At 37.6% G+C, this 24,078-nt stretch overlaps 1 long non-coding RNA gene across 1 annotated transcript in view; it reads left to right on the top strand.

The window, feature by feature from the left end:
• Positions 1–201: 201 nt before the first annotated feature.
• LOC308187597 overlaps positions 202–24,078 on the top strand; it is a 374,286-nt gene continuing 350,409 nt past the window's right edge. The window contains exon 1 of the long non-coding RNA XR_013944816.1: positions 202–334. This is a non-coding gene — a long non-coding RNA (uncharacterized lncRNA). The remainder of the gene's footprint in view (positions 335–24,078) is intronic.

Raw genomic sequence — 24,078 nt, 5'->3', positions numbered from 1 at the left:
CAACATATTGTCCAGAATCCCAGCAAGTATGCATCACAGTTTTAGTTATATCATCTGCTTCAGCAACTATTGTCATTCTATTTAGTTTTTCATTGCATGTTGTCAGCTGCTGAGAAATAAGGATGAAGCTATTGAGACTACAAAGCTAGAGGAAAAAAAGAAAGGAAGAAAGGAAGGAAGGGAGGGAGGGAGGGAGGGAGGGAGGGAGGAAGGAGGGAAGGAAGGAAGGAAGGAAGGAAGGAAGGAAGGAAGGAAGGAAGGAAGGAAGGAAGGAAGGAAGGAAGGAAGGAAGGAAGGAAGGAAGGAAGGAAGGAAGGAAGAACCCACAACTAAAGTTGTTTTACATTAAACTTCCCATGTATCTCTAAATTTGAAAAAAAAAAAAAAAAAAAGTAAATATTAACCTTTCCATTGATCTCTAACATCTACTTTTTCCCAGAGGAAGTCACACTGCTTCGGGCTTTCTCTGCTAAACAATTTCTGATTCCATGCAAGTTGGAGTGTCTTATTTCTTTATTGCAATTCATTGGAGAGCTTTATGTGTATAAGCTTCATTTATTATTAGTTTTCTGACAGACCTTCATGGAATCCTGGATTCTCCTTAGGAAAAAAAAAATAAAAATAATAATAAAAAAATCTGATTATGAAAGTGAATCATTTGTATAAATCTAGGCTTCTGTTTTAAAGAGAAAAGAAATATGATTTTCCCATTTTAACTTCCATAAACAATTGCTATTGAGAAACTTTGGCTAAACTGTTGGTTTTTCTGTGAGCAGATGTTACCCTAACATTTGAAGATGACAGTTTCCACTGGAAGAATGATCATGAGAAATTCCTCTGTGATGATACATCATTGCTTCTTACTTAATCAATGCAATTTATCATTAAAGACCCTGATTCAACACAGTTATTCTTTAGGGCATATAAACTGTTGCATTAACTTCAATAGCTGCAGACCACAAAATTATTCAAAACAAAGCAACTAATAATAACAGCAAGAAAATTTGATGCCCACAGAGAAGAATCAAGGAGGGGACTCATCAGGTCGGATGCAATAAAAGAGTTTATTTAATCCCAGATCTGGTTGAAGCAGGAAGTTGCTCAAGGTTCTTCCAGTTGCACCTTAGCAATTAAACTGGTCCCTTTCTTTCTGTACCTGACTGCACATGCCCTGTCTCCAGTTACCATTCTGGCCTTGGATCCTGTCCTTGTTCTGTGCCCAGTTTCTGCTCTTCGCACAGTACCAGATTTTTTATCTTGGTTCTCATTCCGTTCTTTCAGCACCAACTTAATAATTAAAAGTTGTACTTCACTATGGTTCCCAAGGAAACCAACCAAGAGACTAAAATGGTACTTGGCATATGAAGTTGCAAATACCTTAATAGCTGTATACGAGACAACAGTCAGAATTTATAAATTTTGGCACTGTCTGAACACCATTATTTTCCACTTTCTTGGACATCAGTACTGTTATTTTTTTTTTACAGATAAGTAACCAAGGCACATACTCTCAATCTGTGCAAAGCTAACAGACACAGACAACAATTGCAATGGTTTTCACAGCAGCTTGTGCAGAAGAGTGCACAGAAGGGGGTCAGGAATTCTGCTGAAGAGAGCTTACACATGCTCACCAACGGTGGTGATTTGCAACAGGGCACGATTCCCAGCAGCCACAGAAGCAAGACCATGTAATGTCAGAGGCCTCTACTCAGAGCCATGAACTGTTGTGTTCTTTGTTATTCTGGGCTGGATTAGGAAGAGTGTTGCCAGCAGGCTGATGAAGAGATGATCTTTTCTTTTTTCCTCTGCATAGCTAAGACACATCTGGAATGTTGGGGCCAGTACAGGAGAGATGTAGTAATTTTCCAGTCTCTCTCTAGAATGAAGAAGCAACTATGTCTTCTCCATTCTGCAGTATGTTCCAGCTACCTATCCAGGCCTTGTCATTCCAGAAGAAGAAAGTGTAACATTTTTAGTGCGAGGAGAATGGTCTTTCTAAATAAATCAGCTTTCAAAAATAAAACACAGCTGAGAGGTACCTCCTGTAACTGTACATGTGTGGAGTTGATCTGGTTTCCTGTACCTTAAAGTTGCTAGAAGGGAACATAGTCCAGATAAGGCCTCATTTCATCATTGGCTAAGTGCACAGTCCCAACAATCAATCAATTACTCCATGATAAATATCTGGTCCTTTCAGAGCAACCTTTTCAAGAGACTGAAGGGACATTTGGAAATGCAGAGAATTGTGCCCAAATCTTTCTTATCCTAAGCTATTTGGGGAAATTAGAGGAAAGCCTCTCCTTGTCACAAGCGAATGCTATTTCACTTTCTTTAAATAATTTTATTTATTTATTAAAGTTTATAGGAGTGGAAGGATAGGGAATGTGATTGTTTTTGAAGACTAACATACTTTTTTATTTTTTTCCTCCAAAATTAGAACCCTAATTAAAGCTTTTAAATTAAAATTAAAAAAAAAAAAAAAAAAAAAGATTTTTCCCAGGAATAACTAATTGTTCTTAGGTGTGAAACTCATAAGCATAATTTCTGACCATGAATCCAAAGAAGAGGCAGTAACTAAAATGTTCACCTTTGGGATATCCTTTCCACTGAATGGGCAGAGAGTTTATGCACATATTTTAGGAGTACCAGTTCACCAGGAATCTGAAAAGGTGTAAGTTAAGGGCATAGCTTCAAAAGTATAGATGAAAACTGTCTTTGAAATCGCAAGTGATTTCACTAAGATAGTCTTTACCAGATAGATTATCAATTAGACCGTAGAGAACTGTATGTCTATATGTATTTAATGACATTACAAACTCCAGAGGTAAAATCATCTCTCCACACCTCTGACATATTGCTGGATCTTCTCAGTGTGAAACTACTTGTATAAAATATAATGAAATGGAAGAAAAGTAAAGGCGGAAATAAAACCATGTTATTCTTTCTTACGGTTATCATACTGTGATATCTCTATTTAAAGAATTTCTGGTATTTTTTTTTATTATTTTTTTTCTGTTGTAATCTGAAATGCTATCAGATTCCCTTCTATTCTGTAGATATACAGGTAATGAATGAAGTGAGAAATTCAGCTAGGAGCATAAAGCAAAGAAAACTACATTACTTTGCTTGTTAAAATAAATAAATAAATAAATCTCTCTTCAGTTCATAAGACTGTGTGAGTAAGAATAATAAAGATCATTTCCCTGATTCTACATCTGAATGTTCCTGATAAGTGTTGAGGTTTAAGGTCCTTGTCCTAAGGGAATGGATGCCAGCCTTCAACTAACAAACCGCTTCTTACAGTGCTAACATTTCCCTCACATTTAACATGTGGAGAATACACTATGTGTTGCATTACTAAAAATTATCATCATATTGGACAGGTTCAATATATATTAAAATATCATATGGAAAAAAATAATCACATAAAAATACTCCACATCCTGGTCATATGTTTATCCAGATATTTTACTGTGTTTTCATAGAGCAGCTAAGGATATATATATATATATAATATTATATATATATTATATATTATATATTATATATTATATATATTATATATATATATATTTATTCCCTGAGATAATGTAAAGAAAGAATTTTTAATGTAAAGAAAGAATTTTTAATGTAAAGAAAGAATTTCAGATTATGGTATAATAATGTTTTTGCCAATATGGGTGTCAATGTTTAAGAGAACATTAAGTCTTAAATCTTTACCTCTCCTGTAGTGGAGGTTCACAACACCTCTGTCAGGCTTAGATAGCCATAAGCAGATTTCCTGAATAAAACACTGATGCCACTATTTTGGTCTTTCAGTTTTCTCTGTCTCAACAAGTGATAGTTGACAGGTGACTCTCTTCTGAGAGGTACCAATTTGCTGACCTGACCCACTCTCAGGAGTGTTGCCTACCAACGTCTCATATTAGGGACTACTGAGCCTTGTACAACCAACAGACTACTATCCACTGCTGCTATTTCATGTAGGCACCAATGACATTGTCAAGAGCAGGCCAAGGCATATCATGAAGGACTACAGAGCCCTTTGAGCAGCTGTAAGAAACTCTGGATCACAAATCATTTTCTCTTTGATCCTACTGGTCAAAGTAAAAGGCATTGAAAGGAAGAATAGAATCTGATGGATCAATACCTGTTTGCAGGATTGATATTATAGCCAGGGATTTGGTTTTTTAGACCATAGGACTCTCTTTGAGTAAGCTGGTCTACTGGGGACTGATGGGGTCCTTCTGTCAGAAGAGGGGAAAAGCATCTTCAGCTACAGGCTTGACACACCTGTGAAGAGAGCTTTAAACTGAAGTTGTTGGGAGAAGGGAACTTCAATCCTCCTGAATCTTAATGGTTTGACGTTATCACCATCAATAGATGCCCAGAGCCAGGAAAGGGATCAGAAGTCAGCAGGAGAGCACATGGAGAGCAACACAAAGGAATGCCAGCCATTGCGGCCAATAAAAGTCTCATCAGGGGCCAGACTTATATGCCTCGATGCAAATGCATATAGCATGGGGAATAAACAAGAAGAGTTAGAGATGTGCACATGTCTGTAGAGGTATGATCTTATGGGTATCAAAGAGATGCAGTGGGATAGTTCCTATGACTGAAGTCTTGGAATGGAAGGATACAGGTTTTTCAGAAAGGATAGGCAGGGGAGATGAGGAGGAGGAGGTGTCTATGTCAATGACCAACTGAAGTGCATGGAGCTCTGCCTGGGGATGGATGAGAAGCTGACAGCTTATGGGTTAGAGGAAGGACAGGGATAGGTGACGTTATAGTGGGGGTCTGCTACAGGCCACCCAATGAAGAAGATGAAGCAAATGAGGCCCTCTATAGAAAGATAAAAGAGCCTCATATTCTCAAGGCGTGGTCTCATGGGGGACTTCAATCACCCTGATATCTGTTGGAGAGACAGCACAACAGGGCATAGGCAATCTATGAGGTTCTTGGAATGTCTTGATTATAACTTCCTTCTCCAACTGATAGAGAAACCAATGAGGAGAGGTGCTATGCTGGACTTTGTTCTCACCAGCAATAAGGGGCTGGTGGTGAATGTGAAGCTCAAGGGCAGCCTTGTCTGTAGTGACCATGAAATGGTGGAGCTCAAGTCCAAGGAACTGGTTGAGATGCCTCCACAGGTACTGAGAAAACTGGTGGATGAAGTTACTAAGCCACTATCTATCATATTTTAGAAGTCCTGGCAATCCAGTTCCTACTGGCTGAAGTTCCTACTTCTAGTTCCTACTTCTAGTAGGCTGAAGTTCCTACTGGCTGAATATATATATCAATTTTTTAAAAGGGAAATAAGGAAGACCCAGAGGACTATAAGCCAGTCAGTCTCACCTCTGTACTAGGAAACATCATGGAGTGGATCCCCCTGGAAAATATGCTAATGCACACAGAGAACAGGGAAGTGATTGGTGACAGCCAACATGGCTTCACTTAGGGCAAATTATGCCAGACAAATTTAGTGGCCTTCTATGACAGGGTTACAGCGCTGGTGGATAAGGGAAGAGTAACTGACGTCATCTACCTGGACTTGTGCAAAGCATTTGACACTGTCCCCCATGATATCCTTGCCTCTAAGTTGGAGAGATGTGGATTTGATGGATGGACCACTCAGTGGGTAAGGATTTGTCTGGATGGTCATACACAAAGATTTGTGGTCATTGGCTTGATGTCCAGGTGGAGATCAATAACAATTGGTGTGCCTTAAAGGTCAGTACTGGGACCAGTGCTGTTTAACACTGTTGTGTAAACATCTTTGTTGGTGACATGGACAATGGGATTGAGTGCACCCTCAGCAAGTTTGACGATGACACCACACTGTGTGGTGCAGTCAACATGCTGCGGGGAAGGGATGCCATCCATCATCACAAGGACTGGCTTAAGAGGTGGGCCCATCCAAACAACATGTGGTTCAGTAAGGCCTGCACCTGAGTCAAGGCAATCCAAAACATGAGTACAAGCTGGGTGATGAGTGACTAGAGAGCAACTCTGCAAAGAAATACATGGGGATACTGGTGGATGAAAAAACAAACACGAGCTGACAGTGCATGCTTGCTGCCCAGAAAGCTAATTGCATTCTGGGCTGCACAGAAAGAAGTATGGCCAGTAATTCAACAGAGGTGATTCTCTGCCTCAACTCTACCCTTGTGAGACCCCATGTTGAGTGCTGTGTTGAGCTCTGGGGCCCCCAATACAAAAGAGACATAAACGTGTTAGAGTGGGTTCAGAGGAGAGCCACAAAAATGGTCAGAGGGCTGGAGCACCTCTCCTATGAAGAAAGACTGAGTCAGCTGGGGCTACTTAGCATAGAGGACAGAAGGCTCCAGGGAGAACTTTTAGCAGCCTTTCAGTATTAAAGAGGCCTACAAGAAAAATGGGGAGGGACTATTTATCAGGGAATACAGTGATAGAACAAGGAGTAACGGTTTTAAACTAAGAAAAAAAAGAGTAACTTTAGATATTTGGAAGAAATTCTTTACTATGAGGGTGGTGAAGTAGTGGAATAGGTTGCCCAGAGAAGCTGTGGATGTCCCCTCTCTGGAAATGTCCAGGGACAGGTTGAGCAACCTGGTCTAGTGGAAGTTGTCCCTGTCCATGGCAGAGGGGGCTGAAACTAGATGATCTTTAAAGGTACCTTCCAACCCAAACCATTTGATAATTCTGTGAATAAATATAGATGTCCAGAGTGTACAAAATTAGGTTTCAGTACTTTTTTTTTTTTTTTTCCATATGTGCATCGACCATTTACTATTATTAAGGGAAGCTCCAGATTAGGCATAAAAAAAAAATGTAGTGGAAGGATATCATTCCCAGATCACACAAAGTCCCTTAGGACTCTCACAGAAATGAAAGAAAATGATGCAGGACACAAAGCAGGGGAAAAAACTTTTCCACACACTTTGAGGGTGGTGATGGTATTTTCTCTTTAATATTCTCTCAGATAATAAACACAGAATGAACATGAAAATGAACCCAAAAAGAAATGAATTTATTTGCATGAATTCATGTAGTTACAGCTAATTGGCCACTTTATGCACAAAGTTAAAATATACAAGTCTTTTTTAACAATAGTTGACATGTGAGTAAGAATACATGAATATAGGAAACAACACAATTTTCAAAAAATCTGTAGCAAAAAGTACACCTCTGTACTATAGTACACTGTGTTGTTGAGGCAGATTTGTCTGATGATGTTGTGAGAAACAAAGTTTTGTTTTTGCAATAGAAGTTGTTTTTGCAGTGGAAAATCCACTAACCTTGCGTATTCAAAAATGATTGTGCAGGCATGACAGTAGTATAGAAGTGGAGAGTACATTAAGCAGATAAGAAGAAGGTCCCACTGTCCCAAAATAAGGAGGATAACTAAGAAAAACAGGATGAGCAGTTCAAAACCAGTAAAAACAGAAATCACAGGCCCTCTAGTAATGAGAGAATAAGGAAAAAAAAAAAAAAAGAAAGGAGAAATTAACAGTTGGTCAAAGAAAGTTGTACATATATGGTATAAAAGGGCATCAAGTAGGTTGTGAACCTGTAGTACTCAGCCAACAGGGGAGAAATCAGGTGTCGGGTAATAGGGAATATAAGTTTATGATAAACTTTTACTGTGCACTCCTGCTTGCAGGATTCCCACCATTGCAATTGCAAATAAAATAGCTTCACAGAAGACCCTGTCTGAAAAAAAAAATATTTATATTGAGATTTTTCTCACAATGTGAATGTGTGAAATGGCCAAAAAAAAAACCAGTCTGAACAAATTACAGAAATGGTAAGCTTATTCTCAGGGATGTATCTCATGGAGTTTTGTTGGATTCAGCTTCAGAAATAAAAACTAACTTCTTATAAACTAACTTCTTATCCTTAGAAAATGCAGAATTGTAAGAGAAGTGGAATAGAATGCAGAATGGGAGAGAAAAGGAGACAAACAGATTTTGTGGAAGCTGGATAACTGAGGAAGTGTTAGTTCTAATGTTACTGCAAATTTTGGTAACTTGCAATCATGCAGTAGCGGCATGGCATGCTGAGATGAGTTTATAATGGAAAGAGAGGCAAGAAAAGAAAAGGATGCTGTGCTTTATTTAAAGAAGTGGACTAAATGCATGAAAATTTGCTGTGGAACACACAACAAGCTGATCAGCTGCTTTTGAGTCTAGATTTGAGGTGAGATCAATAAACGAGATGTCATGGCAAGCACTGGATACTGACTTCCTGCTTCAAACCAAAAGAAGAAATGTCATGGTAGCAAGACCAGGGTTTCTGGAGGACCTCAGCTACCCCAGTACCCACTAGAGGGACAACATGTTTGCATGCAAGAAAACCAGGGAAATTCTGGAATGCATTAAAGACAATAAGTAGATGCAAATGCAGTATGGACAGAATGTAGAAGCTGTTCTGCTGGATCTGTATATTTGTGAATTAAGATGAGTGATGTGATGGTCAACAACTTTCACTTCAGTGATCCTGAGATGACATAATTAAGTATCCTGAAGAAAATGAAGAAGAGAGAAAGAATAATAATGTCAGAGGCTTCAGAAATTTACTTCTTGCTTGTTCAGGGAACTGGTAGAAAAAATCCCTTCAATTCCATCTTGAAGAAAAAAGGAACCCAGGAGAGCTGTTTATCTTCAAGGACAAACTACTCAAACAGCAATGGTCCGTCCTATTGTACTGAAGTCAAACCAGCTTGGCATAAAGCCCGCATGGATAAAAATTCCTGACTCAACTCCAATACAAATAAGAAATGTAGGGAAGGAGGAAACAGAGAATGACTGCCAGAAAGAAAATAGAAATATTATGTAAGATTCAGGGATGATTTAACAACCAATGGACAGCTAAGCACAACCATGCTGCTTTCTCACTCCCCCTCTTCAGAAGGACAGGTGGAGAAAATAAAATGGAAAAAAAAAATAATAATAATAATCTCATGGGTTGAGATAAGTACCCATTTAATGTAAGGGAAAAAAAAAAAGTAACATGGAAGCGAAAGGAAGAAAAAAATATTCTCTATTTCTCATCAGCAAGCAATGTTCAGCTACTTGTTGGGAAGTAGGACCTCAGTACATGTAGTGGTTTCTTGTGAAGACAAGCGTTTTCAAAATTAGAGTCGCCGCGTCTTCTTCCTCCCTCATCTTATATTGCTGTGCATGATGTCATATAGTATGCAGTATCCCTTTGGTCAATTTAGGTAATCTATTTCCCCTCCCCAACTTTTGTCTACCCCTAGCCTTTGGGGAGAATGTTGGAAAGACAGCCTCAATGCTATACTGACAATTCTCAGCAACAGCCAAAACATTGGTGAGATATCAACACTCTCCTAGCTACAAGTGCAAAGCACATCACAATAAGGGCTGCTGTGGGGAAAGTTAACTCCACTCCCACCAGACCTAGTACAGGAATTAGGCAATTAGGCAAACTAAAGCTCAGCTGTAGTTTAAACTGGTGAGGAATGTGAAAGGAAAGAAGCAGAGCTTTTATAAATATATTGGCAACAACAATAGGTTAAAAACAAACAAACAAAAAGATGATGTAGGCCAACTACTAGTAAGGCAGATGACTTGCTGATGAAAGAGAAGTGAAAAGCTGAGATACTCATTTTCTCATTTGTGTCATTTTCTCATTTTTGTCAGTCTGTACTTGTAATGTCTACTCTCAGGCCTCCCATGTCTAAGTCTGTGAAGTACAACATAACAGTAGAAAAATAAGAAGTTAGGGACCATTTCAACAAATTGTATAATCATACAATGGGGACAGATTGAAAATATTCAGAAGTGCTGGGGAACCTGGCATATGCCTTTTCAAGGTCCCTCTCTGTTATCTTCAAAGAGTTGTACCTGTCAAAGGAGTTCCCTGCAGCCTAGGAAAAGGCAAATATTATTCCATCTTCTAAAAGGGAAAGACATTCCAAAGTAATACAGAGTATTCCTGAAGAAAATGCAGTAAATCCTTTTGGAAGCAATTTCCAAGCACATAAAGGACAAAAGGTACCAAGGAAAATCATGCCGTGATTGTCCTCTATAGTGAGCTGACTGGCTGAGAGTGAAAATGCAGTAAGGTGACCTCTGGTATCCCTGTAGTCAAAGTGGGGGGAAGAAGCCTAAAACAGTGGAGAATAAGATTAATAAAACTGCTAGGACTGGTGAAAAACTTGTTCACAAGGAGCCAAAAGTTCAAAGGCATCTCTTTGTGTGGTGTTCCCTTGGAATTAATCCTGGGACTGATCCTGTTTGAGATCTCCATCAATAACCTGGACAGTGGGAAAGAACACAGTGAGTCTACAGAAGAAACCACATTTGGGGAGTATTTAGTAAACTGCCATTCTGAGGGACAGCTGGAGAAATGAGCTGACAGAAACTTCACGAATTTTAACCAAGACAAGTTCAGGGTCCTGTGCTTGGGATGGGATAACCCCATGCTGCAGTGCAGGGAGGAGGCTGACTGGCTAGGGAGTTATTCTGTATGAAAGAATCTGGTGGTCCTTGAACGAGTTGCTATTGAGCATTTTTTTTTTTTCAGTGTAGGCTAACCACTTACTGGTCTGTGTTAGAAAGAACATAACCAGCAGGTACAGTGAAGTGATTGCTCTCCTCTGTGATACTTCTAGAGTTCCACCTGAAGTATTGTTTTTCCAGTTTGGGGCTCCCCAGTACAGGAGAAATATTTACAAATTGGAGTGGGTCTTAAAAGAGGATTTTTAAGATGATGAAGAGACAGGAGAACATGACATAAAAAAAGGCCAAGGAAGTTGGGTTTCTTCAGCCTGCAGAAGAGAAGGCTAAGAGACTATCTGCTGCAGAAGACGGAGACAGTCTTCTCAGAATCACAAGGTGAAAAGTCAAGACTCAAAGGACAAAAGAAGCTACAATGGAAATTCAAGATATGAATAGAGAGATAAAGATGAGATAGATGGAGATAGACAGAGATGATAGATAGAGATAGATAGAGACAGAGACAGAGACAGAGACAGAGACAGAGACAGAGACAGAGACAGAGACATAGACATAGACATAGATAGAGATGATAGAGATAGAGATCGATAGAGATAGAGATACAGATGATAGAGATAGAGATGATAGATATAGAGATAGAGATAGAGAGAGAGAGAGAGAGAGAGAGAGAGAGACAGAGACAGAGACAGAGACAGACAGAGACAGAGATGATAGAGATAGAGATAGAGATAGATAGAGATAGATAGAGATAGATGGAGATAGATGGAGATAGATAGAGATAGAGATAGAATCACATTCAGGATAGTCAAACACTTGAGCAGATTGTTCAGAGGCTGGATAATCTCAGTCTTTGTAGATATTCAAATTTCAGCTGTACAAGATCCTGAGCAAACTGACCTAATTTATTAGTGAGACCAGATGACTTTCCAACCTCAAATGTCATATGTTTATTTTAAAATATCTTGCTTAAAGTCTTTTAATGCTTTGAAAGAAAAGAGATGGATTTTCAGAAAAATAAAATAAAATAAAAAATCTGACCGTTATTTACATAACTTTATTTTTTTCCTTGAATTTTTTGGTTTGCTACATATCTTTAACGGGTGACTAATAAAACATGTCTTATCATGTCACATAACCTGCTATACTTGACTATCATTATGTGACATATACTGAAAAATTAAGATTTTTTCTTGTTTGTTTTCAGGAAATTTTGAAGTATGCAGTTGCAGCATTGCTGCTTAAATTTCCTCTGGAAGTGAAATCATTTTTTCCCTGTTCTAGTTTTGAGACACTGTACATTCCAAATGAAAAACATGAGCAGCTCAAGAATTTGGAATCAATGCACTATATTTTGCATGTTTACCATTTTAGATAAAATTAATTTATTAGGTTAGACTTAGTGATTCTGTAATAGATGGAAATAAGAGATGACAAGCTAATTTTATTATTGTCTGTTATATACCTGCACCCCACCTCTTACTCACTGTTGCCACTTAACATTAGTATTCATAGCATGCTATCTTAAAAGCAGAGATAATAAAACAATACTACTGTGGTCTTCCCCACAGCAGAGCCCTGCAAGAGATCTGGCTTTCTGAGAGCCCTCAGTGATTTACAGTCAATCTTATTCTATTGCTTTTTTCTCTACCTCCCTCAGGGTAACAACACTAAATAAAAAAGATGCTTTCAAATCATACAATAAAGTTAGAAACATGCCAATAACAGATTCACTTGCTGATTCTAGAAATGATAACAAAATACCCTTTTTTTTTTTTTTATTTTTACAAATAAATTAAGTACAAGAGAATTGTCTGTCTTCTACACATAGGAGTACCTGCTATTAAACACTTTAATATTTCCATAATACCTAATTAGTGGCTGTTGCTTCTTGTTCAGCCAGGGAACAAAAATTCTTTGCCAAGGAAGAACTGGAACTCATTCCAATTTACTGATGAAGAAATTAAACATCAGAGACCAGATACGACTTCCTAAGGTCCTTATCACAGAGGGAAGGACAAAGAAACTACTTAACTTTACCTTTTTTTTCCTGTATTTCAACTGTCTTATATGTCACACAGTACAAGGGCCACAGAAAACAACATAGGGGTAATGCAAGTTCAGGTATAAAAGACATCCCTCCAGAGCAGAACACTGTTAAGATTTTCAGTAATAATGAAAGAGACAAGATGGGCTAGTTCTTCTGGTAGTGAGACCTTCAGGATTATTTGTACTGTGTCAACTGGCTCTACAGCTCTAGGTTCAGGTTTTGTATTTGCTTGTGGTCTGGCTATCAGAGCTGGGTGTGCAGTGCTGTGAGAAGGCCATCTTCTCCAAGCTTTAAGAAAATTCAAGACCTTTCAGTACATCTGTCAGTAATAGTCCTAACATTGATGTAAGTTTCCTCACTAGCCATAAAGTAGAAAAATAGAAAACTAATTTGATCCTTGTCTTCCATCTCACAGGTTGGTCTAAAAAGACATATATGCTCTAAGAGCAGTTCAAAGCATTTGGAATTTTGATTCAGTTTCCTAACACAGCATCTTCCTCATTTTCCATTCATAAAGAGATTCTTTGGAAAAATAGGACTGCAGTATTTGCTTTTAATTAACAAAGATACTGAGTTTTTGTGTGTGTGTTTTATTTTGTCCCTCAATATGTGTCCAACATCCATGGATGAACAGCAAGTCTGGAACAGTCTGGACTGAGGAATTCACTACATGGGCTTGTTAGAATCACATCACGTACATACTCTGTGGGACTTTAGTATATACTCTTGCTTTTACGGTTAAGCTGTAAACAACCATTATCATGAGAATTCTTCTTTGGCTCTATCACAACAACAACAACAATAACAATAACAACAAAAAGAATGCCTGTATCAAGATCTAGCTCTGACTTTCTTAGTGAAGGAAGAATTAGCCAACACTTGCTTATAAGCATTTAGTTTTATGCATATGATACTTAAATCAAAACTAATCAGATTGTGTTTTGAGTAAATGCCAAAGTGACTTAGCTTTTATCAATGCACCAAAATATTAGAGTTCCCTAGTTCCTGAAAATCTCCATACTATTTGTACAATAACTTGAACATTGATAAATTTAAGATGATCAAAGAACCTGCTAATGTACAAAGAACCCATCAATACTTTAATATCAAATTTGCACAAAAGGAATAGGAAGCACAATAGAGAGCATATATACATATTACTGTGGCATTTCAGTTGAAAAATCCACATTGAGACTGTAAACACTATTTCAATCTTTGCATTCACCCCTAAATAACTACAGCACTTATCTCTGAATGGCTATGAACAGAACAGGTCACTCTTTACATTTGCATGAGGATGTCAGGTACATGACAGTGGAATAATGAAAAATGCAGAAATAGAATAGAAAATGTAGCAGTCTTCACCTCATGAATCTTGTGATGAAATTAATGAAAAAAAAAAAAAAAGGAAAAAAAAAAGGAAAAAAAAAAGTTGAAACCTGTGCTGAAAGAGCTAGCGGCAAAATCATGCACAAATTGTAAGAAAGATTTGTTTTGTGAATACAAATTATAAGAATATAAGAATCACTTTAATCTTTATTTTAGAACTTCCCTATGAATGGCAGTTCTTTTTCATCCCCTCCCATTATAAATGTATACATAGATAGATGTATGAGTTAATACATATTTGGGTAGTATTAGCCCATCTGCCAGTTTAGGACATTAGCAAAAGCAGATACACAGTACTTGTACTCTTCTAAATTGGTATGCAAAATACTGCATCAAAAGATAGATAATTTTTTTTTTTTTGGAATTAAAATTTTGGAATTAATCAGAAGTATTACGGTTTTGATCACAGAAACAGGTTTTAGATAGGGATACAAAGCTTCTAAAAAGTAAATAAAATGCACTGAAAAAAAATATTTTTTCCATATATAAACTTTACAGAATGACCCAATGGGATTCTTCCAAGTAGATCCTTGAAGAGGCCAAAGTTTTCTCTCCTGAAGTCCAGGGTTGCAATCCTACTTTTTGCCCTGCTTCCTCCTCGCAAGATCCTGAACTCCACCATATTATGGTCATGGCAGCCAAGGCTGTCCCCAGCCCTCCTCCCTCCATCTTGTCCTTCCTTATTTGTTGACACGAGGTCCAACAGCACCACACCTCTCTTTGTTGTCTTCTCCACCACCTGTGTCAAAAAGTTGTCATTAATGCACTGCAAGAGCCTCCTGGACTGCTGTGTGGTCTTCCCAGCAGATATCAGGGTGGCTGAAGTCCCCCATGAGAACCAGGTCTTGTGACTGAGAGGCTACTTGGAGCTGTCTGAAGAAGGCTTCATCTACCTCCTCTCCCTGATCAGGTGGCCTGTAGCAAACACAACAGTATCAGCCATGGTAGCCCGCCCTTTTATCCTTACATGTAAGCATTCAACTCCCTCTTTATCCCCCCCAGGCAGGGCTCAATGTATTCCAGTTGCTCTCTCACTGAAAGAGCAACTCCAACACCTTGCTGTCCTGGTCGGTCTTTTTTAAAAAGCACGTAGCCTTCCATGACAGCATTCCAGTCATGTGTTATCCCACCATGTCTCCCTGTTTGTAATGAGATTTTAATCTTGTGATCACACACAGATCTCCAGTTCTTCCTGTTTGTTTCCCATACTACATGCATAAATATACAAGCATTTCAGGGAGCTGAAATGTTTTTTTCTCATGCTGCATGTGTTTGTATAGAAACATTTCAGATGTCTATCATTGAATTCAGCCCCTCATGGGGCAGACTGACCAGCCTCACTACCATGCAGAAGTGATTACATTTCCCATTCCCCCATTCCTTTGCTGAGTAATCCCAACCAGAAGATTTTTTTTTTTTTTAATATAGAAAAAAATAGAAAATATGTAATGGAAAAAAAATGTTAAAAAATATTTTGTTTCGAATTTCAGTGTTACAAACTTTCAAACTAGTTAAATAAACAAAAGTGATCCATAAATTAAAGTCTTACTCTTTAAATTAAATACTCGTATTTGCTGTGTCACACCTTTTCTTTTTTTTTTTTTTTATCTTTTTCAATGAAAAGCAAGACAGAGAGAACGTCAATTTTTAACATGATGAAAAAGTGGATTTTTAAACTTTGCATTATGTATTTGTTCTCAAAAATACTTTTAGTGTTGTTTCTTTGAAAAGGTTGTTCAAAGAAATGACATAAATTCATAAGGTAAATGATCGCATAAGTTCTGGTCATATTTAAAGAGCAGTGTCCAAAATGGGGTTCTTTTACAATGAGTTTAAAAAGTAAAAAAAAAAAAAAAAAAAAAAGAAAGAAAAGAAAAAAATAACCTTCAATTTGTGTTTAAAAGCCCTTGAGGCTGCACTTACATTATGTCACCTTATCACACGTGCTTGAAGTGCTTTATTGTGTAATCATGTGATAGTCTCATCCTGAACAATATCGGAGAGAATGCAGAAACTCCGTCTTCTTCAACTCTCACTAGAGCTCTGCATGCGATAAAGTAGGAGGTTTGGTCAATATGCTTTTGCTCTTCTACTGCTTGTTAAAATTCTGTAAAACTTACTGCAAAATTCAGAAATTAGTAGTGAGAGAACTCTCCTCCACCAGGATTTTTCTCAGCCCACTTTTAAACATGATCCATAATTTGATCAAATGCTCTTGGGCACTATTAAATAGTAATAATGAACTTCACCTAAAGCCCTTAGTAATTTTGTTCCACATTTCCTTCTCTAATTATCCACTATTCCCTATTTATTATTGCTTCATTCCCTGCCTTGAGGCCTTCTAAAAATACTAAGAATGATAAATTAAACAATGCATTTTGGCACCAAGTTATCCAGTGGGGAGAGTTGTAATTTAATGGGTTGTCTTCTGAATTAATTATTTCTGAATTATTTAATTGCAGCTTCTAAACAAAATTTCTTGCTAAAAGCGTGACACTGAAAGCCAAATCTTACTGTATTCTCCAGCAAAAGGAAAAACAAAACACACATTTAAATTAAGTTCACAATACATCTCTACACAGATCAATAGAAGCTTTCTATTTGCTTTTATTTTTATATTTTTGCTAATAAGCACTGTCTCTTCCCAAGAGCTGAAACGGTATTTGTCAAGGTAATTTCATAAGTATAATCACTAGACAAGTGGCACTCTGGAGGTAATGTCTTTTTTTCCACCTCTTTATTTTTTTAAGTAAAAATAGTCATTGTTTTTTATATGACGTCTTTATGCATTTCATTCAAAATCAATTTTAAATAAGTTTCTGATTTTTCTTTTGCTTTTAGAATTCCTTGTTCACTCCCTGTTCTTTCCCACTTTTCTTATTCAGTCTTGATATAGCTCCACTTGTTCTCCATGTTTAAAATAAATATTTTATTCAGTTTGAAGAACATGACATTTGGATGAAATACAAAGTAGAGGGTGATATTTCTGTCCAACCAAGTTCATATGGAGTAACCATTACAAAAACTTTGCTGAGATACAGCACATAAATCAGTCGGTATAGATGTATACACAAGACATGCTTTTTGTAATGATACTGAAAATGCTTACTATGGAAATAACAAAACATAGTATACAGCATGATCTACAAAAGGAAGAGAAAATCAGGTCAAGGGAGCCATTTAGTATGATGCCCTACATTTTCCGGGACTGTGCTCTTTCCTGAACAAAAGATCACTTAACTGCACTTATTAGGCATAGGGAAATCTAAGTTTTACTTTTTGTCCTACTAATTAATTCCTCTGATTGTATCAGAATAAATCTTTGAACACCACTGTGTTCTTCACTTGTCATGTTTTTATCTTTATACTTCAGAACCTGTTTGCTATCCTGCTGTCTTTAGTCGTATGGTTGTGAGGTGCCAGCGCAATACACCATTATTTACCATCCTACAAAATACTAGTGTAGAGGAGGGAAGGAAAATACTTCCCAGTCACCCAGCTATTCTAGGTCATTTCAATGTAAAGTAGTGTAAAGTAGCCTCAACAGACAAAAATATGTTCTAAGAAAGCATGTTCTGCTTTCACTGTCTAAATGGTAAATTATTGAAGCTTTTTTTTTTTTTTTTTAATATATTAAGAATGGTGATCCCTTCAAATCCATCATATAATCGTGTTTCTCCAAACTACTTTAGGGCATATTTTCCAACTCCAGGTTAATTTAAAGACATTAACTATCTTCTAGGGCATATCTTCCAACTCTAGTTTAATTTAAAGGCATTAACTAGTTTTGGAATAAGAAAACAAAGTTTATGTATTACGTTTGAGAAGGGATAGAGAAATCAACAACAAAGACATAAAAGGTGTGTTAGAATATTTGTGCTAAAATTTGGGTTCTTATAATTTTGTGTCCTTACCACTCCTAGATCCATATCTATTTCATTTTAATTTACCAGGATACCCCAACAAACATATATGATTGTGTAGATGCTCCAGCTACTCTCTCATGTACTAAAAAAGAAGCAGAGAGATCTGCTGACCCAACTTTTGCCACTTAATATGCCACATTTCTAGCTCAAGACTAAACTTTGAGTGGTGTTGTCTTTAGCAACTGCCTTCCTGGCCTAGGAAGAAAATGATGATACAGTGTTATGAACCATACTTTGCTGGCTGGCCCCAAGCCTTAAGGCAGGGCAATGAATTGCCCTGAAGCTGCAATACTGCGCAGACTTTCCAAGTTATCTGAAACAAGGTGAGAGCCTGTGACCCGGAGCTCTTCTTACTGTTGGTCTGGCTATTCTGCTGTAGCCTACATTGAATTTCAGTCTGAATTTTGGTCCAAGAAGGGTGAACAAAAACTTAATAATTCTCTGTCACTAGAAAAACGTCCCAGTATTTATGCTGCTACCCAGGAACAAATAAATTTCACAATGTTGACGAGCCTTGTGGCTAAAACAGAAAATGTGATAGATGGCAGAGATGTTTATGGTGCAAGGAATAATTATTGCATGCTCTTTGACCAGGCAGCAAGAAGTCCTTGCCCCATTTTCTAATTTTGAGATCAAGAAAAAATTAACTAAGGATAACTGTCCATTGGAGAACTTTCCAGAGAGCAGAAACAGTAAAAGAGATACAGTTAACTGATCTTTTGGCACATGATAATGTTAGGAAATTCCTGAGAAGGGTATGTTGTTTTTCATCCAGGAAGACCCAAGCCTTAGAAGTGATGAAAAGACAATGATACAAAGTACCCAAAAATGACTGAGAAACTTTTTGCTATTCACAAATTCACAGAATGAAAAGATGTGGAATAAAAGATCTGCCTTGTGAAACTGCAGAGGGGTAAGTTTGCTTTTATTTAATTTGACTGACACCTGCAGCTTTCTGTTTAAAGAAATGTTTTGTTCCAGTATCTTGCTTTCTGTTTCAAGTATATCTTTGATCAAAAGCCTGGAAGCAAATGGGAAGATTGCCTTGCTGGAACAACTTCATAAAATAACCATTTTGCCCATGTTTCTCTGATTTCTATGAGCCACTTAGAGGTAATAGGTTGATGAGTATCTTTTCTTTTGTTGTTAGGCTTGATAATCCAGGACGTTATTAGTTATAAAGTTGCTCTAAATTGTAAATCTTCCAAGTCCAGCTGCTTAAATCTAGACAAAATGACTTCAGCCTCTTTAATATATCCTCCTTAACTTGAAGTCTGGAAGCTGTTAATCATATCTATATTATGTATAGGTGACTTAGCTTTCATTTAGCCATTCTTTTATAAAGACTTATCACATATCTCACAAAGAAATATCTTGTTTAGTGAAAGCTTACAGTCACATACACTTATGGTGGCACACGATGTCAACTATAGCAAATAAAATTATCTAATTTTCTGGAGACCAAAAAAAAAAAAAATCTTATCTAAAGAAATCAGGTTGCAAGACTTATACAGGACAAGGTTAATACATTAAATAGTAGAGAAAATAAGATTCACTATGTGACATTTACAGATACCTATGCTTGAGAAGCTCTGTTCATTTTGGAAAGATACTTATAATTGTCTTAGGCTAATTGTTTACAAATGCTAATCATAAAAAAATAAATGTTCTTTTTATTTATTTAACAACTATCAAAAGCTATTTTTGTTCAAATAATCTGAACATTAATATAAGAATACTCTAAATTTTAAAGATAAAAAACAACCCGGAAATGCTTCAGGTGCCACTGGACCCTATATTAATAAATAAGGAAGGACAAGTTGGAGATATGAGGGCTGGGGACAGCCTTGGCTGCTGTGACCATAATATGGTGGAGTTCAGGATCCTGCGAGGAGGAAGCAGGGCAAAAAGTAGGATTGCAACCCTGGACTTCAGGAGAGAAAACTTTGGCCTCTTCAAGGATCTACTTGAAAGAATCCCATGGGTTAGGGCCCTAGAAGGAAGGGGCGTCCAAGACAGCTGGTCAACATTCAAGCACCACTTCCTCCAAACTCAAGATTGGTGTATCCCTATGAGTAAGAAGGCAAGCAAAGGGGGCAGAAGGCCTGCATGGCTGAGCAGGGAGCTCCTAGCAAAGCTCAGACAGAAGAAGGAAGTTTACAGCATGTGGAAAAAGGGACAGGCTACTTGGGAGGAATGTAGGGACACTGTCAGAGTATACAGGGATGCAACAACGAAGACCAAGGTGCATTTGGAATTAAATCTGTCAAGGGACGTCGAGGACAATAAGAAGGGCTTCTTCAAATACATCAGTAGAAAAAGGAAGACTGGGGAAAGTATAGGTCAGCTACTGAATGGGGCAGGTGCCCTGGTGATAAAGGATGCAGAGAAGGCAGAGTTGCTGAATGCTTTTTTTGCTTATCTTTACTGCTAAGATTAGCCTCCAAGGAATCTCAGACACTGTAGACAAGAGAGGAAGTCTGGAGAAAGGAGGACTTGCCCTTGTTCACAATGCCCTTATGGCCAAAAAGGCCAATGGTATGCTGGGATGCATTCATAAGAATGTTGCCAGTAGGTCAAGGGAGGTGATCCTTCCCCTCTACTCAGTCCTGGTGAGCCCACACCTCAAGTACTGTGCCAGTTCTGGGCTCCCCAGTACAAGAGGAACTTCTGGAGTGAGTTCAGAGGAGGGCTACAAAGATGGTTAGAGGACTGGAGCACCTGTCGTATGAGGACAGGCTGAGAAAGCTGGGCCTGTTTAGCCTGGAAAAGAGATGACTGAGGGGAGATTTAATTAATGTATATAAATATCTGAGGGGAGGATGTTGGAAGGATGGAGCCGGTCTCTTTTCATTTGTGCCCAGCGGGAGGTTGAGAGGCAATGGGCACAAACTAAAGCACAGGAGGTTCTGGCTGAATATGAGGGGGCACTTCTTCACTGTGAGGGTGACAGAGCACTGGAACATGTTTCCCAGAGAGTTTGTGGAGTCTCCTTCTCTGGAGATATTCAAAACCAGCCTGGATGTGATCCTGTGCAACATGCTCTAGGTGACCCTGCTTGTCAGCGGGGCTGGACCAGACGAGTTTCAGAGGTCCCTTCCAACCTCAGTCATTCTTTGATTCTGAAAATTTCCCTTCCAGGAAAGTAGCTTCATTTTCAGACACTTATTCTTAGTCAAAATAAAATGATGCCTCTTAAATTCAAGGAATTTTGTGGGATGTATAATCCAATTCCTCAACTGTTCTGGTCATTAGAAAACTCAGATCTCTTTCTTTAGACTCTTGATTCCAGAGACAAGGAACAAGCACTTTAGGCATTATATTACTTTTTACTCATATCCTTAAATAACAAAGAATCAGGTTGGTTTACCTTTGAACTTGTTTTGCAGTTACTATGTTGTTTGATGAGTTTTATTTGACCTTCTGGAAGTTTATAAAACCACTGGCACAAATTAATAAATAATTTTAGTTGTAACAGTGCTAGCAGTAATAGTAAGAATAAATCATTATTCCCAAGGTGCAAATTGCCCTAATTATTACTCTAAACAGAGAAGCAGGATATTTACTACCACTGTCACATGTGGGAATGATTAAAAATGAATACTAATCTTTATGCAAAAATGTGATTTAGGTAAACAGCCTGAGGTAGCATAAAATGGTAGTAGAAAGCACCAGCAGATTCTCATTCAGAATCACATAACCAGGGAATGAAAGAACAAGGAGACTTGAAATGTCAAAAATGAAAGGTCTAGTTTGACAGCCACAAGGAGAGAAGTCAATTGTTTGGATGGATTTTGCACCTGGTTCTGTGGCAATAATTACTGAGCACACCTTGAACTAATCTAAGGAAGGCAGCAGGAGGATGGAGCAGTTTTCTCTGATACTGCGCCTGCAGTGTGGAGAGTATTTCATTTATGGATCCCAAACAGACAGGCTACAGCTCAGTCAGCTGTCATAGTCTGTCTTCTGTGACTTGGACCACCCCTCTCTGATGTATTCTCTGATTTCAAATGCAGTTTCTGAGTTGCCTGTTGTGTTCTGTAATGATATTCATGTCCATAACCTTGAAAATAAATTATTTACTTTGAAGGTTGGCTATCTTATTGTGTCTAAATCCCTATACTATACTTTCTACTGTATGTGTGCAAGTACTTGATGTCTGACTTATCATACATTGGGATTTTATCACTTAAAAACTTTTATTCTAAAATCATTCTCTTATTACATGGAGAGTTGAAGAAAATAGCTGAACAGTACTCTTTGAGTGCTACTAGAAAAAGCTTGTGTGTTAAAAAACAATCACAAAACATGCCAATACATGTTTGAACTAGTTGGGATGCTTTATTTTGATATTTTTTGACTTACATCTGTAATAAGTGAGAACCCCAGATGGTCTCAAAGGAAGAAATTGTCCTTGTCCTCTTAGAAGGAGCATAAAGCTTCCATGTGATGTGTAGTTGGGGTCAGTGCAGCAGTTTAAATAGTGCTTTATAGATAATGCAGAAGATGAATTTAATAATATTTTTCTATTTTGTGTTACCTTTTTTTTTTTTTTTCTCTCTGCTATTCTGAAATTTGTGCAGAGAAAATATATTTACTTTAGTCTGGTGGTAGTGGAGATAATAGTTGTTAAACAAATGACTACTCCTTGAGTCTTTTTTTTTTTTAAGTTTCTAATCCTGTTTTCTTTATATTTTCGTTATATATTATCTACCTGTTTTCTTTATATTTTCTAATCTTCATAATCTTAGTCTTACTGCTAAGATCATCCTTTACTTGTCCTTTTTTTCTTAACCTACTTTATTAAGCATATTATTTGTTATTAAATCTTATCATTTTTCTACTACCAAATTCACTTCTATGTCTTCTGTAGTAATTGATAGTGTTCAGCTAGAAATTTGACCTGTGAGGCCAATGGCTCATTTTTAAAAGTTTAGAGAGCTCAGGAGAAGGAAGGAAGGAAGGAAGGAAGGAAGGAAGGAAGGAAGGAAGGAAGGAAGGAAGGAAGGAAGGAAGGAAGGAAGGAAGGAAGGAAGGAAGGAAGGAAGGAAGGAAGGAAGGAAGGAAGGAAGGAAGGAAGGAAGGAAGGAAGGAAGGAAGGAAGGAAGGAAGGAAGGAAGGAAGGAGGGAAAGAGGGAAGGAGGGAAGGAGGGAAGGAGGGAAGGAGGGAAGGAGGGAAGGAGGGAAGGAAGGGAGGAGGGAAGGGAGGGAGGGAGGGAGGGAGGGAGGGAGGGAGGGAGGGAGGGAGGGAGGGAGAAAGAAAAAGAAAGAAAGAAAGAAAGAAAGAAAGAAAGAAAGAAAGAAAGAAAGAAAGAAAGAAAGAAAGAAAGAAAGAAAGAAAGAAAGAAAGAAAGAAAGAAAGAAAGAAAAAGATTACTGCTCCCACTACTTGCATATATAACATCTTTCAAATAAAAATTACAAATACATTTATGATCATAAATTAAGCTTCAAAATGACCATGAAAACCTGAAATGTAAATGTCTGTTCTTTTATATTTTGCAGCATAAAGTTAATTAAACTGACAAGTAAAAGGAGAGTTAAGATTTGCAATAGATAAGTGAACATTCTGATATTCTTCTGAAGGAAAAGACACTGCTACTTTAAAAAATCAGGATGACTTTAAATATGAATTATTAATCAAAAGCTACAGTCACTTTTAGATGTAATTTATATTACACATCTTAGGATATGTAACAGTTACAGTCTGCCTAATAATTAGGTCAATATAAAGACAGTGCCTTCCAGACAGGTATGGGTTTGGGTCAGCCTGTAAAGCAATTCATCAAAGTTGGTATAGTGCCTCCTGGGCAAGTAACTATTCACTTTGGTCTGGAAGAGAAAGCAGAATGCTAAGATGTCTCCCAGGCAGAAAAGTAAATGGGTCAGCCTTGGAGGCAGCCCAGATAGGTGACTGTTCAGCTTTCCTTGAAAATGGATTAACATACTAAGGTCATTCCTGAGTACATAACTATTAGCTCCTTCCAGATGACAACCCCATTATTCATGGACTTCCTTCCATTGAAGGGCTGCTTATTGCAGCTTGTCTTAAAAATAGATTGTGAGCTGATTAGCTTGATTCTAGTAATAAAATCCTGGTTGTAAGCACAAAGATATGTGTTACTAGAACATAAAAAATCATTGACTCTGTTAGCCATATATTTCCTAGTGATACAAAAGAGTTCAACCTTAATTCATGTTGTGAAACTGAAGCTACATGTTAATTATAAGAAAAATGCAGAAGTTCAAACAG

Source organism: Anser brachyrhynchus (assembly GCF_964034855.1).
Source record: "Anser brachyrhynchus genome assembly, chromosome: 1".
Lineage (NCBI taxonomy): Eukaryota > Metazoa > Chordata > Aves > Anseriformes > Anatidae > Anser > Anser brachyrhynchus.
Note: the sequence above shows the minus strand (reverse complement) of the source record. Positions and strands in the feature narration are given on the sequence as shown.